The sequence below is a fragment of the Amborella trichopoda genome, chromosome 10 (genome assembly GCF_054954075.1).
Source record: "Amborella trichopoda isolate Santa Cruz 75 chromosome 10, AtrichopodaSantaCruz75HAP2 v2.0, whole genome shotgun sequence".
Classification (NCBI taxonomy): Eukaryota; Viridiplantae; Streptophyta; class Magnoliopsida; order Amborellales; family Amborellaceae; genus Amborella; species Amborella trichopoda.
In genome coordinates, this window is record NC_142345.1 from 24,953,913 (window position 1) to 24,969,885 (window position 15,973).

General features: G+C 33.8%; 1 pseudogene across 1 annotated transcript; it reads right to left on the reverse strand.

Moving 5' to 3' along the window:
- Positions 1-2,714: 2,714 nt before the first annotated feature.
- LOC148780088 (protein EDS1L-like) lies at positions 2,715-12,026 on the reverse strand (annotated as a pseudogene). Its single transcript, XR_016043441.1, has 3 exons — positions 10,428-12,026; positions 4,190-4,954; positions 2,715-3,615 (listed from the first exon to the last, which is right to left on the reverse strand). The product of XR_016043441.1 is annotated as a protein EDS1L-like (transcript).
- Positions 12,027-15,973: the final 3,947 nt, after the last annotated feature.

Genomic DNA, 15,973 nt, shown 5'->3' on the forward strand with positions numbered 1-15,973 from the left:
ATCCCAAGTTTAAGTAGACTCCAAGAGCTTTCCAACATTCAAGAATCACCCAAATCGGACATACAGTTAAAATAATATAAAAAATAACAATTTGGTCCCTATGAGACCCAAGTGTTGGGTCTCGGGGTAGGCCCTAACGCAGCCCAACAGGCCCAGAAGTGGCCTGATGATGTAGTAAAAATGTGTTTTCTTTAGTAGATGAAGTCAAAAGATCAATCAAATAAAAAAAATCGAAAAAATATAAAAACAAATCAAGAACTATATACAATTGAAACCTATAAATACCAGCCTCCATAGCCCAAAATGAGAGATTAGAAATCCTCTAGAATCCTTAAAAAATAGGACACAATTCCCAAAAATATGAAAAATAGTAAAAAAATAATAATAATAAATTTAGAAAAAAAACCATAGAAAATTATTAAAAAATTTAAAATATATCCAAAAAAATCTCTAAAAATCACAAAAAATCTTAGAATTCATATTCAGTATAAGGAGATGCGAATTTCCTTAGAAAACTAAAGAAATTATTCTCTAATCCGAAAAAAAGACATAGGTAGACCCTACCAAAATTTTTTAGCTTTTCTCCATGCCTTAGGATCCTTAGATTTAGGTAAATAAACCTTCGATCTATCAATCCCAGCAAGCATAAGGAATCCAAAAAGGAGATGGTGACACAAATAAAAAGAGTGGCTTGATCTATAAGCCCAAAAGTCCAGGTTTCATATCCCTAGAGGTATGTATTTCTTTCTTTGCTTAATTTAGTTTGTTTTTCTTCATCAAATTCTCTGCTTTAGTTTATTTTTTCTGAAAAGTAATTTATTATTAGATTTAATAAAATTTAGAAGCAACATTTCTTGTCAATATACGGATTTGGAGTTGGCATTTCTAGTGGACTTGAAAAAAGACCAGATCTGTATAGATCAACGATTTTTCTGAGCCCTACTTTTTCTACCTTTTTCAAATTTAACTTAGTTTTACTAATATTTAAGTCAAATATATGTATAGAGCGGAGCGTAAACATGAGTTTTGTGGTGCTTCAATATACATAATGTCAAACCAGTTAGTACCCCATTTCCTGTGTATATGAAGTTGTCTCCAAAACAATGCTCTAGCACCGACGCACAGAAGACATTGATGTCTCGAGTACCATATTCAATCTACATTAGAGAGCTTCATGTTTGCTATGGGTAATAGCAAACCTAATATAACACAAGCAATAGGAGTTATGAGTAGATATACGATAAATCCAGACCATGATCATCGGACCACTTTGAAGTGGATCATTTGGTATTTGAAGGGAACTTGCAATGTTGATATTTTTTACAGTGGAATGGATTTGAAAGCCACCGGATATGTCGATGCAAATTAACATATTGATGTTCTAACACTTCATTAGTGATGTGGTAGAAGATGGAAAAATTTTGTTGCAGAAATTCATACTGATGACAATCCATCGGATATGTTAACTAAGCCCATTGGAAAAGGGAAGTTCACCTGGTGCAGGACTTCATTGGGGCTTGTCGTTACTTGATAATTAATAACTGGTGGGCATAAATTTCTTGGAGCAGACGAAGCAAAATAGAAACATATCTTCAAATGGGAGGATGTTAATTACGTGAAGCCAATTTCCATTAAAATAGGAAGTTGTTTCCTATTTTATGGGTATCTAGTATTGGGACTCACACGATCCATATCCCTTCCATTGTTAGATCCTATTTTGGTAGGGAAACTAAATCCTAGTAGATGTGGAAAATTTATGGGTAAAAATGAGGTCTCACGGCGGTAGTCCATGAGAAATAGGATACCTAATCAAATAGGAATTGGAGAGTGAGGCTCATGTGAGTCTCATGGGTTTCTTCTCTTTATAAAGTGTGCTTTGTAGAGCAAGAATATAATGCAAAAAAAATATCAAAAGAGAAGAGTTAGTTCTTTAGTCCTTGAGTGGCTATTCTAGTGAGAGAAAGACTTTGTTTTAGAGCTTGAGATAGAGAGAGGGTGTAATCCCTTGTATTCTCTATAATTGCATGGTATTTTTCTTATTAGTGGATAAAAACTTTGCTGCCCCTTGAATGTAGGCAACTTGCCGGGCCACATAAATCTTTGTGTCACTTTTCTTTTATTTTTTTGCACTATTTTTTTGTGTCACCTTGGTTTTTATTCTTTACATCACTTACAACTAAACAACCCCATTATTTATTAAAATTAATTGTCCTCTTGTTTTTTGTAATGAATCATAGACATTATTGGGTTATTCTTCGAAATCTTTAACACATTTTTTGAAAATTTTTATTTGCAAAGATTTTCTTTCACAAGGTCATTTGTCAGGGTTCCAAGCAAAAAATGTCAATTGACCTTGTTTTTGAGAGCCTAGGTGCTTCAAACTTTGTGGGAGAGGGGGCCTTTGCGACCTCCTCTTGCACAAACAACAACGCATCCTCAATTCCTTCTGTTAAAGCTTTTGCAGGATTTTTTGGCCAATTGTTATGCTCTACACATATCTTATGAATTTCTTTCTTATGTTTTTGTTGAAATTTTGTAAGCTTATTGTTACTGAAATTTCTGTTGCCTAAATTCTTAAGTATCCAAGAAAATATTCTAAAGAATTTCCCTTTTTAACCATAAAAATAGATGCAAACCCAGGTTATACAAATTGATGAACAAAAAATGGGAAATTTTCATGGTTCTATCCAAACATTCCTGTCCCCATGACTAGGTTTTTGCTAAACCAAGGATTGAAAGAATCAGGTTGATTTAAAACAGTGAGTTTTCATACTGAGGGAGCCAAATGACCCATAATATTTTAAACCTAGTTGTTACAATTATGAGGGGTAGTGCTCCTATGAAATCAGACAATGGAGTTATAACTTCCTTTGGCTCTAAAGAAAGCTATATCTTCCTTCATGAAACAAACCAATCCTTGATGCAACTATTCTCCCTGTGCTCTACAGGGAGTGTGTTCCACCATTTCAGAAATGTAGACCCCTCAGCCACCCCTATATCCGTCCTCAGCACTAACATGCCTTCATTCTTCCAGCCCAACATCTCCATTTCAAAATCCAACACCTTCTCCTTCATATCTATAAAACTCCTCTCTCTCAACATTTCTTCCACCTCTGCCATTAACCAAGACGAGTCGAACTTTGGCGAGCCTATCTTGGGTTCGCTCCTCTCTAGCCACTTCTGTGGGTACTTGTAGCGCCTAGGTCTACCCTTATCCATGTAAGGCCCACAATCCTTATTTCTAGCATGCCTGTAGTAATTGGCTATATCAAGGGGCTCTACTAAGCGTCGATATGTGGTGGCTTTTCCTACCCATTCAGGGTTCGTCTCAAAGATGTCCGGTAATTGGTGGTCACGTAATAGAGCAATCACCTCATCCCAGAGACCTGCAAGCTGTAGCCGCGTCACATTGGCCTTGAAGTCCTTTGTGTTATTTTGGGCCTTAAACGGGTCATAGTAACATGTACCTTCCTTTTCATAACTGTCCCGGTAATCCATGAGCCAACTCAATGCTGGCTGAAGTTTGTCAAAACTCTTGCTTACTTTGGCTTGGTTGTCTTGCTTTTGCTTTGCGGATTGTCTGGCCATACAAAGGGCTAGCCTTGCTTTTGTACCCTACACAAACAAGAAAACACAAAAACGATTCTCAAGGATTCAAGAATGGAGCTCTTGGCATGGTGGCCAAGGTGAATATGACTTTAGAGTCCCAATCCTACTCCATTAACATGGCAAAAGAAAAAAAAATGAAGAAAAAAATGAAAAAGGGAAAATTGGCTGAATCCATGGAAACTCGCATGCATTCTTAGCCATTCCATCTATTAACAAAATCATGCTTATGATATCAATTACTTGGGTGGCTTCAATGGCTAAACACATTCGTACTGAAAATTCTCCCGGGCTCTTTCCTTTTGGCCTGTGGTCTGACAGAGGACAAGAGGGTATAATTATCAGGTATACTAAGGTGAAATAAGCTTTGGTTAATAATTGTGTCTAATAATTGATCTAGCTGACTTCAAACTTAGAAGCCAGAAAATTTGAAAGATGACGCAAACTTCTATAATGCCCTTTTGGGAATATGCGCTTTCTGTGTTTGTGTGTGTGAATTTGAATATGTAACTCTCTCTTGAATACTTGTTCATGTGTAACTGCATTTCTATTGTGCAACATCTAGGAGCAATGAGAAACTCACCAGTCCAAAGTCGTGGAGAAGCGAATTGGTTTCGTTGTCGTTGCTACCTTGAGTAGACAATGCAAGCTGATCCAGTTTTTCCATGAACACAACATCCTTCATTCTAATTCTTTCACACATGGATCCATATATGAGATGCTAAGCCACCCCTCTCTTGGCCACCTCCACAACTTCATGGGTATCTGATTGCGCTGTGTAGAACATCACTTGCAAAGTAGCCTCGCAGTTCTCAAGTCCCACCATTCTCATGCTTCTCATGTTTTCATCGAAAAATACAGACAACCCAAAAGGTCTATGTGGACTAAGTTCTACCATGCTAGCTATGGCATCAAACATTGGATTAGTGACCCCCGGTACTATAGAAAAAGAGGCACTAGTGCAGCTAGCTATGGACAATGTGTTGGTCATTACAGTCGTGTAAAGCTTGGCTGCTATTTCTTGAAATCTTACATTATTGGATGAAGAAGAAAAAGGTGTCCATAGCGAAGGAATTAAACGTAATTGAGCGTGAATGGAGGAGAAAGGGGAGAAGAGGATTTGGGGAACTACATCGTGTCTTGATACAAAGTTGATGAAGTGTGAGGACCAATTCTCTCTACAAATTGCCTGGACAAGGCGTTGGTCTCCCACTAATGGAGATCCAAAGGTGATGCATTGAGGGGTGGTAAGGTTGGTGCCTGGTTTTTGGGACTGGTTGAGAAGCCACAGAGTGGCTATGATTGCAATTGATCCCCCAATAGAGTGGCCGGTAAGTATCAACTTCTCCTACTTTCTTGAGCTTTCTGAACCTGGTTTGGCATAGAAATTTCACACATAAGGCTTTAATAGGGCTTGAAACAAGAGGCCCACCTTAAGATTGGCCTGGCTCGGATCAGACCGAGGCCCAGGCCGAACTTTGGGCAAGTGCCTGAAAGGCACGGCACTGGCTCAGCCCGCCTTAGCCTAGTTCTGTCAGGGCAGGGCTAATCAATTTTTTTTATTTAAAAAAAAAAAAAAAGGAAAAGCAAAAAAAAAAAAAAAAAAATTGTATTGAACTAGGCCGGGCATGCCCCTTGGTGCAGCTCGGCCACCGCCTTCAGTCCAACTTTTGTTACCTGAGGCCCGGATTTTCAAGGCTGGGCCACCAGGCCCATTTCCTATCCTAGGGCCATATACACCACTTAAAAGTTAAAACTACTTCTACCTTTACGGAGAGAGTTGAACAATTTATTTTTTTTTTTTCTTACTTTTCTGTATAGCGTAAGCAATGTGCTTGAGATGCATCGGATAACTAGGTAATTTCATTATCGAAAACATAGGAATTAAATGGTCAAACCACCTTACAAAAGCATTAAGGTGGTCAAATCGTCAACATTAGGATTGGCTGGCTTTAAAATTTCATTTCATAGAGGTATATTTCTTAAAAATATCTTAAGAATAATCAAATTACCCTCAACCATGATTGACAAAAAAGAAGGGTATTTCAATAATTTGCTAATAATACCCCTATTGGTTAAGGGTTAGCAATGTAGAACAAGAGTTCACAATACAAAAACTGACGAGTTCTTTGTTATTAAACCAGAACAACCAGCGGTATTATTGGCAGCTTCATGTCGCTAACTTTGAACAACTAGGGATATTATCATCATTGAGCTTCTCTTATTTAAGTGAGCCAAACTATCAAAGTGCCTCTACTTGTATAGGGTTTCTAATCCTGAACATAGGCATTTTAGTTAAATTTTAGCAAATATTTTGAGGAGGTAGTTGAGTGAATTGAAATTTAATGATTTTGAGAAACTTTAGTTGCCCTCTGGGATGATTTTGATCACCTTAATTGTTTTGTAAGGTAGTTTTTCTTTTCATTTTAAAGATTTTACACTCTCATGGGGAGCCAATTGTACATTTGCTCGCTCACGCGAAACCTAATTCAGAGTATTTTTTAGTCACAAAATTTATGTGGACATAACCAACTCAGTAAAGGCACCAACCTCAACTAAATACCCTGAATCCTGCAGCTAAAATTTTTTAGCAAAGCTTTCTATATTCCCCTACAACATAGAAGTTCTATCATCCCCCTCATCCAACCGTTCATTTTTTAATGGAGGGCAAAGATTGCCCCAATCACAATGTCATGTCTCTACACTATTTTATTTTTAATTTTTTTCTATAAACTATTTTGACACCAAATTTTGGACGTCCATTCTTCTATTAAACTCGCACTAAAGAAAAATAAAAAAAAAATACTTTTGATAAAATAAAATGACCAAAATACCCCTAAAAAATTCAAGGGGTATTTGGTTAATATTTTTTATCAAAAAATTACTGTTAATAGTTTTTATAGGTGTGCCCCAATGAGAAGATGGCACCTACGACATGTCATATTCAGAAAAAGTGTATTAAAAAAACTAAAAATAAAATACTGTGAGATATCGGATCTAAGATCAAACGGTGATTGACTCTCTTGATAAAAAATAGACGGGTGGATAGTAGAGGGAGGATAGAACTTCTATGTTTCGGGGGAAACATAGAAAGCTTTCCCAATAAATTTTGTCCAAGTTTTGTATCTATTTAGTAAATCAATTTTTTTTTTTAATGGAGTGGAACTAGATAAGAAAGTCCTCCTAGATAGGCCTGGTCTAAAAAATAATTCCAAAATCAGCATTCTCTATGGGCTTAAAAAAAAAAAAAAAAATGAAGGGTAAGATCTAAATATTCGAAATTCAAATCCAAAACTTTTTCTTTTGTTGATAATCATCAAGTAATTTTAAGTAGTTCCCAAAATTTAATATAAACAATAATCTTCCCAAGTGAGACTTTTGCCCGAGGGAGTAAGTCTACAATAATGTTTGAAAAATTTAATCGGAATGACTAATCGGACATGGGACTAGAAGCGATCGGAACCGGGCAGTTAATCGGACCTGTTAGGTTTGGTGATTTTTTCAAAAATGGGTTAAAAACAGAAAAAAAAATTTTAAAAAATAAAAAATTAGATTAAATTATACTATTTATTGCCTACATTTATCTTAAAAAATTAAATTTAGAATTTTTTTAATTAAATAACAAAAGATTAGTAATAGATAGCTAATGTATAATTTAATCCATCATACTTCTTTTAGAGGGAGCTAATATATTGAACGATTTCATACACTAAAAAAAAAGAGGAAAAAAACAAAAATTATTTCAAGGATTAAAAACACACTAGGTACATGGGAATTTATTTATTTTTTAATTAGTACAACATGCAAATATTATCTAGTAATTCAAATGTCTTATTTGCACTATTCTAGGATTCTCTATTTTCATCTAAGCCACCCATCAAAGAGATATGCTATTACGAAAATAAGAGAAAACCTAAAAAGCGAAAATATAGGAAGATCAAAGAAAAACTAATCGTAGCATCCATCATAAAAAAGAAAAAAAAAAAGAAAAAAAAAGAAAGAGGAATATGCCGGATTATTAAACAAAATAAAAATAACAGGTAAAATCATATACACATGCATTCAAGTCTAAATGTTATTAAAAAAATAAATAAATAAAAGCTGAAATATAAAAAAATAATATAACATTAAAAGAAAAAACAAGTTTTATTAAGAAAAATAGTTGTTTTCTTTTTTTTAAGAAAAAATATAACATTACAATAAAAAGAGAAGATAATTAAAAATATAAAAATAGATATAATTTTATTAAGCAAAATAAATTTTTTTTAAAACAATCGATTTCTCAAAGAAAAACCCGAAAATCGAACATTATTTCGAGCAAAAAATGGCCTTCAATCTTTTAATAACCAAAACGTAAACATAGCTACATCGTAAAGGCTTCGATCATCTTTCAAACACACCAAATTTCATAAAAAATGACTCAGTAGTGAAGATTTAAATGAAAAAATGACAGAAATTTCAGATCTACAAATTTTTTGTCACAACGAGCAAGAAAACAATTCATATATAAAAACTTTTCTCCATCATAAATAAATTTACCGATTTTATTTGAGAAATGAAGCCATAATGATAAGACACCACAACTCAATTTGTTCTAAAACGAGCAATAAATTGATAATTTTAAAAAAAAATTGGATCGATCTCAGGTTTTTTTAGTAGCAGTGTTTTGGGCCAAAATCAACCCACAATCTTATGTAGGTTGAACAAAATGAAACATAGATCTGATAGAAGGTAATATTATCTATCAAACACCCTAAATTTTATAAAAAATGATTTGGTAATGAAAATTTAATTGAAGAAATTGCAGAAATTTCAAAAATCGTGAAAAAAAAAAACAATTTCAATCAATTAAAACTCTGTTTTTATCGATCTTTCATTTTAAAACCTTGTTTTATCGACAAAATATGAAAATTACGTAAACAAATACACTGAAAAGTGCCAAAATATGGCAGAAAAATGAATAAAAAAAACCGTTTTTTCCTACACTGGTCTACAGTATCCATGGTATAAATGTGGCATGGTCTACAGTTGATTTTGGGTACCACTTTTCTTAAAAATTTGGATACAGCAAAACACGTCCTTGACAAAAAAAAAAAAAAAAAAAAAAAAATTCATACTGAATTAGAGGTTATCCGAAAAGATTTCTTACTATTGTGGAACTGTACTATCTATTTAGTTCTTCAGGTATAACACATGCTAGTGATACTGTTTAGATCTCAATTTTTGAGGATGTAATCTCTATAACCCATAGAATAACTTAAATATTTTTTGAAATAAAACTTTCTATATCCTAGGACTACTTAATTCCTCAAGAATGAATAGAGATCGTCCAATTTTGAAGGTTTAGATCGAAGTGTCAAAATTCAAGGTTTCTCTTTTAAAAATTATCATATGGTGATTCTTATATGGTTCTCAAAATTTTATATTAAACAAAATCCTCCTAAATAGGTGATTAGAGCGAGGGAGTCCTTGTATAGTACATTCTCATAGGAGCATAGTATATACGCTTATAAGTTATATAATACAACTTGGGTTATGTTAGGGTGCTCACACTATAGAGTAATTTAACATTGTACTCAATAAAATTTGGACACTTATATATCTTTATTTTGTACATGGAATTCTTTTTAGTAAAGGTATTTTTGGTTATTAGGAACATAACGTCAACTACATAGAGCGTGATGTCACGTCATATCTCTCCTAAAGACAAAAAATGCTCCTATTAAAAAAAATAGTCTATATACAAAATAAGAGTAAAGAAATATCCAAATTTTGTTAAGTACAATGATAAATTACTCAATAGTAGCACCCTTAACATAACCCATACAACTTTATTCTATTGTCTTGTAGTGGTAGCTTTACAAACTTTCGAAGCACATCTAAAAAAATACGTCATGTGCAATCGTATAATAAGTAGAAAGTGAGTCCACACCGAACAACAGTCATAATACATAAAGAAAAAAGTCTATATAGAGCCGAAGCTCTAAACAATCAAATTAGAGCCCACTGCAAAAATTTCACTAGAAGATGTTGTTTTGATGCTCAAATATCTCCAAATTGATCATCTCGACATCAAGACACATGGACATGAGAAAAAAATGGATTTCAAGGTTTGGAAATAATGCATCTTGTAATGCATTATTTGACTATATATATATAAATTATTTGCTCCTCTAAAAAAATCTCTTTGATATTAAGGGTATGGTTTGTATAAGACCCAAGAACGATCAAAATAAGGCTTACCTTCCAATTGTATTGAAAGATGTTGTATCACTACTAAAATTTTTTTGAAATAGCCTAAAAATTTATTTTCATTTCTATCTACAAAATGTAAAGCTTAAAAAATAGTGTAGATCGAGCAGAACTATTTTCCACACATGAAATCTATTTTTTCTCATGTCTATACATCTTGAAGTCGAGATGATCGATTTGAGGACTTTTTATCATCGAAACCGCCTCTTCTAGAGAAATTTTTAGGTGCCCCTTAATTTGTTATTTTAGGGCCTCATCGTTTTTATGAACTTTTTTCCTTTTCCTAAAAGCCAATCGGCGATGGAGAATAAATAGCAAATTTGACAATTGTGTTCTGAACCATAAATTTTAAAATTTAGAAAAAAATTGGAAATATTAATTGCTCCTATTTCTAGGATAGTTGTAAGGAATTGGGCTTGGATCACAGAGGCAGGGATTTCACAGCGTTTGGTCGCAAGTCAAAACCAAAAAAAAAGAAAAGAAAAAAAGAAGCAACTTATAGGATAGTTGTAGGAAAACAATTAGATCCAACATTAAACAGTTCTACAAGTGCCATTTGCCATCTAATCAAACGCTTTTAACCAAAAAAGTCGTACTCTGTCGTATTGTAGTTTTAGAGAGAGAAAGAGAACAGCCATAGTTTTAGAGAGAAGAGGGGACTGCACCTTTTTCTGAAATCGATCATCTTCGAGGAAGAGATCTGAAAAGCGATGGAGAAAGGCTTCATTGACTTTGGCTGGCTCATCGGTGCAGAGGTTTTTGAGCAAAGGGAAGATGCCAAGGTCCACTTTACACTCTCCAAACTTTCCCTTTGATCGCAGCAAATCGGCCTCCAAACTTCGCCAACTCCCTGCAAATCCCATGATCACATGCCCACTCTTCGGCTTCTTCTCAACGATGAAGTGAGATAAAGTGGTGCGCTCATGCTCTCTTTGAGCTTTCATGGCAGCGGAGAAACATGGCTTAATGAGACCGTCATCTACCACCACTATGGTTTTCCCCTCCTCTCCCATCATCCTTCTTTCGCGTTGCTCTTGTGTTCTCCGTCAAACTGGTAAATAAATGAACTCAAGAACACCTCTCTCTCTCTCTCTCTATAATTGACACACTCTCTCTCAATAATTGACATGGTAAAGCGTCGCAACAATGCAGGAAGGTCCTCACTTTCTGTCTCATGCCGGTGGACCCAATATAAAATTACTCGAATTTTTATCGTTTTCTTAATTTTGTTTTCACATTGAGTTGAAGTCCATATATTCAATTTGACCAATATGAATATCCATAACTCATTTCTCCTGACAAGAATAACGCGTTGAGGAATGCAATTCCTACGAAATTTTTTCATCTTAAACATAAATAAATAAAAGCATCGAAACTTCCCTGTAAAAGAGAGCTGTGGAGACAGAGAGAATAGGGGGAGGTGTCAACCCGAGCAAGAATTTTTTTCAGGCGAAAATGCCTTTCCTTTTCTTTGACCATAGGCTTAAAATCTAGAAGGGTAAGAAGCGGTCTCTTGGTCTCTCTCTACTATAGTCTTTGCAAAACAGGGCGGGTCGACGTGGACCCGGCTGGGTTATGGAACTGACCAGTGGGTATGGCCGGTTAAGGTGGTCAACTTAAAAATTAAAATTTTAAAAAATTTTAAAATTTGTTTGAAATAGGTCATTTAATGTTTTTATTGGTTTGAAAAAGATTGAGTATTCATAAACACTTGTTTTTATATTTTCTTTTCTTTAATAGATTATTTGTAACATACCTTAGGCACAAATTGATTTTTCAAAATCAATTTCTTTTTTCTTACTTTACTAATCTCATTTGAATGTATTTTTTATTAATTTTCTAATCTCGTTGGACCTGATCCAGGACCCATCGAGTATACCTAATACGGGTCCGGGTATGGGTCTAAAACCTGGACCAAAATAGTATTCGGGTCTTGGTCTGGGTCTGGGTTTGGTAGTACCTATCTGTACTTGTAAACTGTTGAAGGTAAAATACTTCAAGTCCTATTCGTTTGGGTATATTAAGAATCATATACAATAAGAACTCATAGTCATCTTTAGCGATTAAACGACAAATGACTTGACTTGAAATCTAATAGCCGGTGATTGTGACTTTGTTGCCAATAATATGGGTATATGATAGTAATAAAAGGGCAAAATAAAAAGGGAAAAAATTATATAGAGCCTAGGCTCTAAACAATCAAATTAGAGCCTACCTCAAAAAATTCACTAGAAGAGGTGGTTTTGATGTTCAAATATCCGCAAATTGATCATCTCGATATCAAGATACATGGACTAGATAAAATAAATAGATTTCAAGTTTTAGAAATAGTGCATCTTGTAACGCATTTTTGGACCGTCCATTTTTAAGTTATTCAAGTTTTCATATATTTGCTCCATGTATACTGTTTTTTAAGCTTTAAATTTTATTATTAAAGATAAAAATATTATTTAAGGCTAGTCAAAGATTTCCAGTATTGAAACTACATTTGTCGACATTATTTGAAGGTGGGCACTAATTTGATTGTTTAAAGCCTTGACTCTATACATACCGCACCTAAATAAAAAAGAAGCTCATAGTGAGGGTGACAATGGACCCGACCTGACCGGGGACTTGAGATGTTGGCTCCGAGTCCAAAACTTAGACCCAAAAACTATTTAGGTCCGGGTCTGGGTCCAGTCGGACCCCACATGTATCTAAACCGTTGCCACCCCTAGCGAGTACTTGCTCAGCTAGGGTCGGTTACCCGGACCTCGCCCATGGCCTGGTTCCTTCCGGGTCGTGATTCCTAACTGTGCTCTACACTACCTCTTATCCCTCACACACATCCGTTTTTACCCGATGCAACCATTTTTTCCTTGTCCACATGTCAACCTTGTTTAGGATGGCTTTCAGGGTTTGTAAATGGGACTTCCTCATTCCCTCAAATGAAATGTGAGAGTGAGAGAGAAAATTAGCTGTTCGGTAGTTAAAGAAAAGAAGATTTTGGACAATATTCATGGAAGAATTTTGACTGGTGTTTTCCCTAGAAAATGGTGTTGTCTAGGGAGATTAGTTTTAAAATTTGGGGTGCTGTGGTGGTTGAAATGCAAATAATGGGTATTAGGATATTGGGTTTTAGGGCTTCTGGTGTTTGCTTGAATTATGTAGCTTTCTCTGTCATGGGATCAGTCGGTCGTAAGTTTTTTTGAAGGGATTGAAAAAGTATATAATGAGATTATTTACCTTTGATATAAGGTGGTCAAAATTAATTTTGACTATTGGACGTGAAATTAGGTAGCAACATTTATTTCATTGACCAAATTCAAAGTTAAAAAAAAAAACATTTCTCAAACTTTGTGACATATCCAAGTTGTCAGATTTCACTCTAAGTAATTATGACTTCCCTATACCAAAGATAAATATTCTCATTGTGTACAATTCCTTTGGGCTTTTGAGTTCTTTTGATCTTGATGTTTGGAGAGAAAACAAATGGTTTTTGGAAAGAGGGTTTGGGTTGTTAGGTCGACCCCAATTAGTTAAAAAATAGCTCGGATGATGATGATCGTGGTTTGAGTTTTGTTTAATTTTTTATGATTTACGCAAATGATAGAAAGTTATGGATAAATGGTTTGGGGTTTAAGCATTTCTATTGGTCATGGAGTCCTTGGTCCTACCCTGCAGCCAAGACCGTGCTGTAAAGCTCTTTCTTTATCTAAACATCGTGGAAAAAAAAAAACAAGTTCCTTTTGGTTAACGGAAGAGTTTATATAGAGCCGAGTCTTTAAGCAATCAACTTCGAGCCTACCCCAAAAATTTAACTAGACGAGGTTATTTTGATACCCAAATATCCTCAAATTCATCATCTCGACATCAAGATGCATGAACATGAGAGAAAAATGGATTTCAAGTTTGGAAATAGTGTATTTTGTAACGCACTTTTAGACCGTCAATTTTCAAGTTTTCATAGATCTCTCAATCTACACTATTTTTTAAACTTTAAACTTTATAAATAAAGATGAAAATATATTTTAAGGTTATTAAAAAGATTTCCAATATTGAAACTACATTTCTCAATACTATTTGAAGGTAGGCTCTAATTTGATTGTTTAGAGTCTAGGTTAATTAGTATAAACATGTATATAATGAGACTATTTAGTAATTATTATTGATTGTTGAATACAAAATCTAGCATCGGATGATTTTGAGGATGTGTCATTGATTGGGCACAATGTTTATAATAAAACTTCTTGAATATTGTGTCATACTTTAATCTATTGGATTTAGCATCCAATGGTTAAAAATAATTGTGACATCCTTGTACCAAAAGTAAATGGTCTCAAAATATACAATCCCAGTAAGCACAAGAGACTTTTCTTATGTGGGGTATTTTGTGGAGAATGTTTTATCCTAGGGATATTCCATAATTTCCCCTTCTTTTTAATGTTAGTATTAGGATTGAGAAAATGGCATCGTGTTCGTTTTGAAAGGAATAGCATCGTATTCTTTTTTAATGCTAGCATCATGCTCTTATTTGAAAAGTATGGAAAGGTTTATTTTTATGTTAAGGAGGTCACAATGATTGTTGTTTGTGAAATTTCAAATTGAGGGCTGTGAGTTTGTCATTGACAAGATTCAAAACTCCAAAATGAATTTTTGAATTTTGTGACGCACTCCAAGCCATCCAAATTAGCATCTAATGGCTACTAAAAATTGTGACCTCCTTGTAACAATGATAAATAAATTTTGTATAATCCCTTAAAAGCATTTGTAGTAGTTTTCGACTTTCTTATCAATTTTTTTGTGTAAATTTCTTATCAACTAACAATGATAAATAATTTTTATATAATCCCTTAAAAGCATTTATAGTAGCTTCCGACTTTCTTATCAAATTTTTTGTGTAAATTTCTTATCAACTAACATTTCAAAATATTAGTGGCCAAAACTACAAAAATTGAGTATACGGCAACTCACATTAGTAAGTATCCACTAGCTTCTATTGATTGTGCCACATAGAAAGATCACAAAAATTATTTTCATTTGGCGTGGCTTATATAAGGTGTCAATATTATACTATTAAAGTAAGGCGTATATTAAAACAATACAGTTTCGGTGCTGAAAACCTTTGTAATGACATGAAAATCTAATGTCACTCCTGATTATAAAAATTAAAATCTAAAAAATGATGCCAATCAAGCAAGTCTATAAGCAATTAAAATTTTTGAAAATTGATAGTTCAGATAATGTAAAATGCATTACTTTCATAACTTAAAATGTTTTTTTTTTTCATATCCATGATTTGAAATTTTTCCCGATAGAATTTTGAAGTCTATCCCTAAAGTATTAACAATGGAAATGGAGTTATATTGAGGCATGTAATACCCAACCACCAGTATCCTGATCCCAATGTCAAGGACACCAACATTATTGGGGTTATTAATTTAGAAAAACGGATCGGTGACTTGGATAAGCCATCTCAAAAACTAGGCTGAATCGGTGGATTTAGATCGGCCATTTTTAACCTCAAAATGTTTTCAAAAGTACTTAAAAACTAAAATAGTATTTTTGAGATTTTAAAAATATTAGGGTACTGCATTTTCATTATTTTGTAAAAAATACATGAATATTGAGACGATGTTTACTGCTTTAGATGTCTGTTGATTATTAAATATTCTAGGGTTCACAAACTCTAAAACTCCTATTGAAGATAAGTTTTCTCTCTAACAATTTCCGTTATAGCCCTTGGTAGCGAAACATGGGCGGCTGTAAGATCCAAGAAAAATATTGAAAATGGTTTGAGTTCGAAGAAAATTTAATGTTGTTTCTTCAAGTTAGAAATTTAAATGCATTAAGTTTTTTTTTTTGGGAAAAGTTTATAAGGTTGCAACCTTAAAATGTAGAATCACAACTCAAAAATCCATCAGAAAGGTTGTTTTAATGTTGAAAAACCTTCTAATTGAACATCTCGACATCGAGATTTAAAAAAAAAGTGTTCGAGTTCCAAAAATAGTGCATCTTGCAACACATTATTCAGACCGTCAATTTTTTAAGATTTTCATATGTTTATAGATCTACTTGATTTTAGACATTTTTGGATTTTGAAATTTTCTAATTAGATATGAAAATAGTTTTTAAG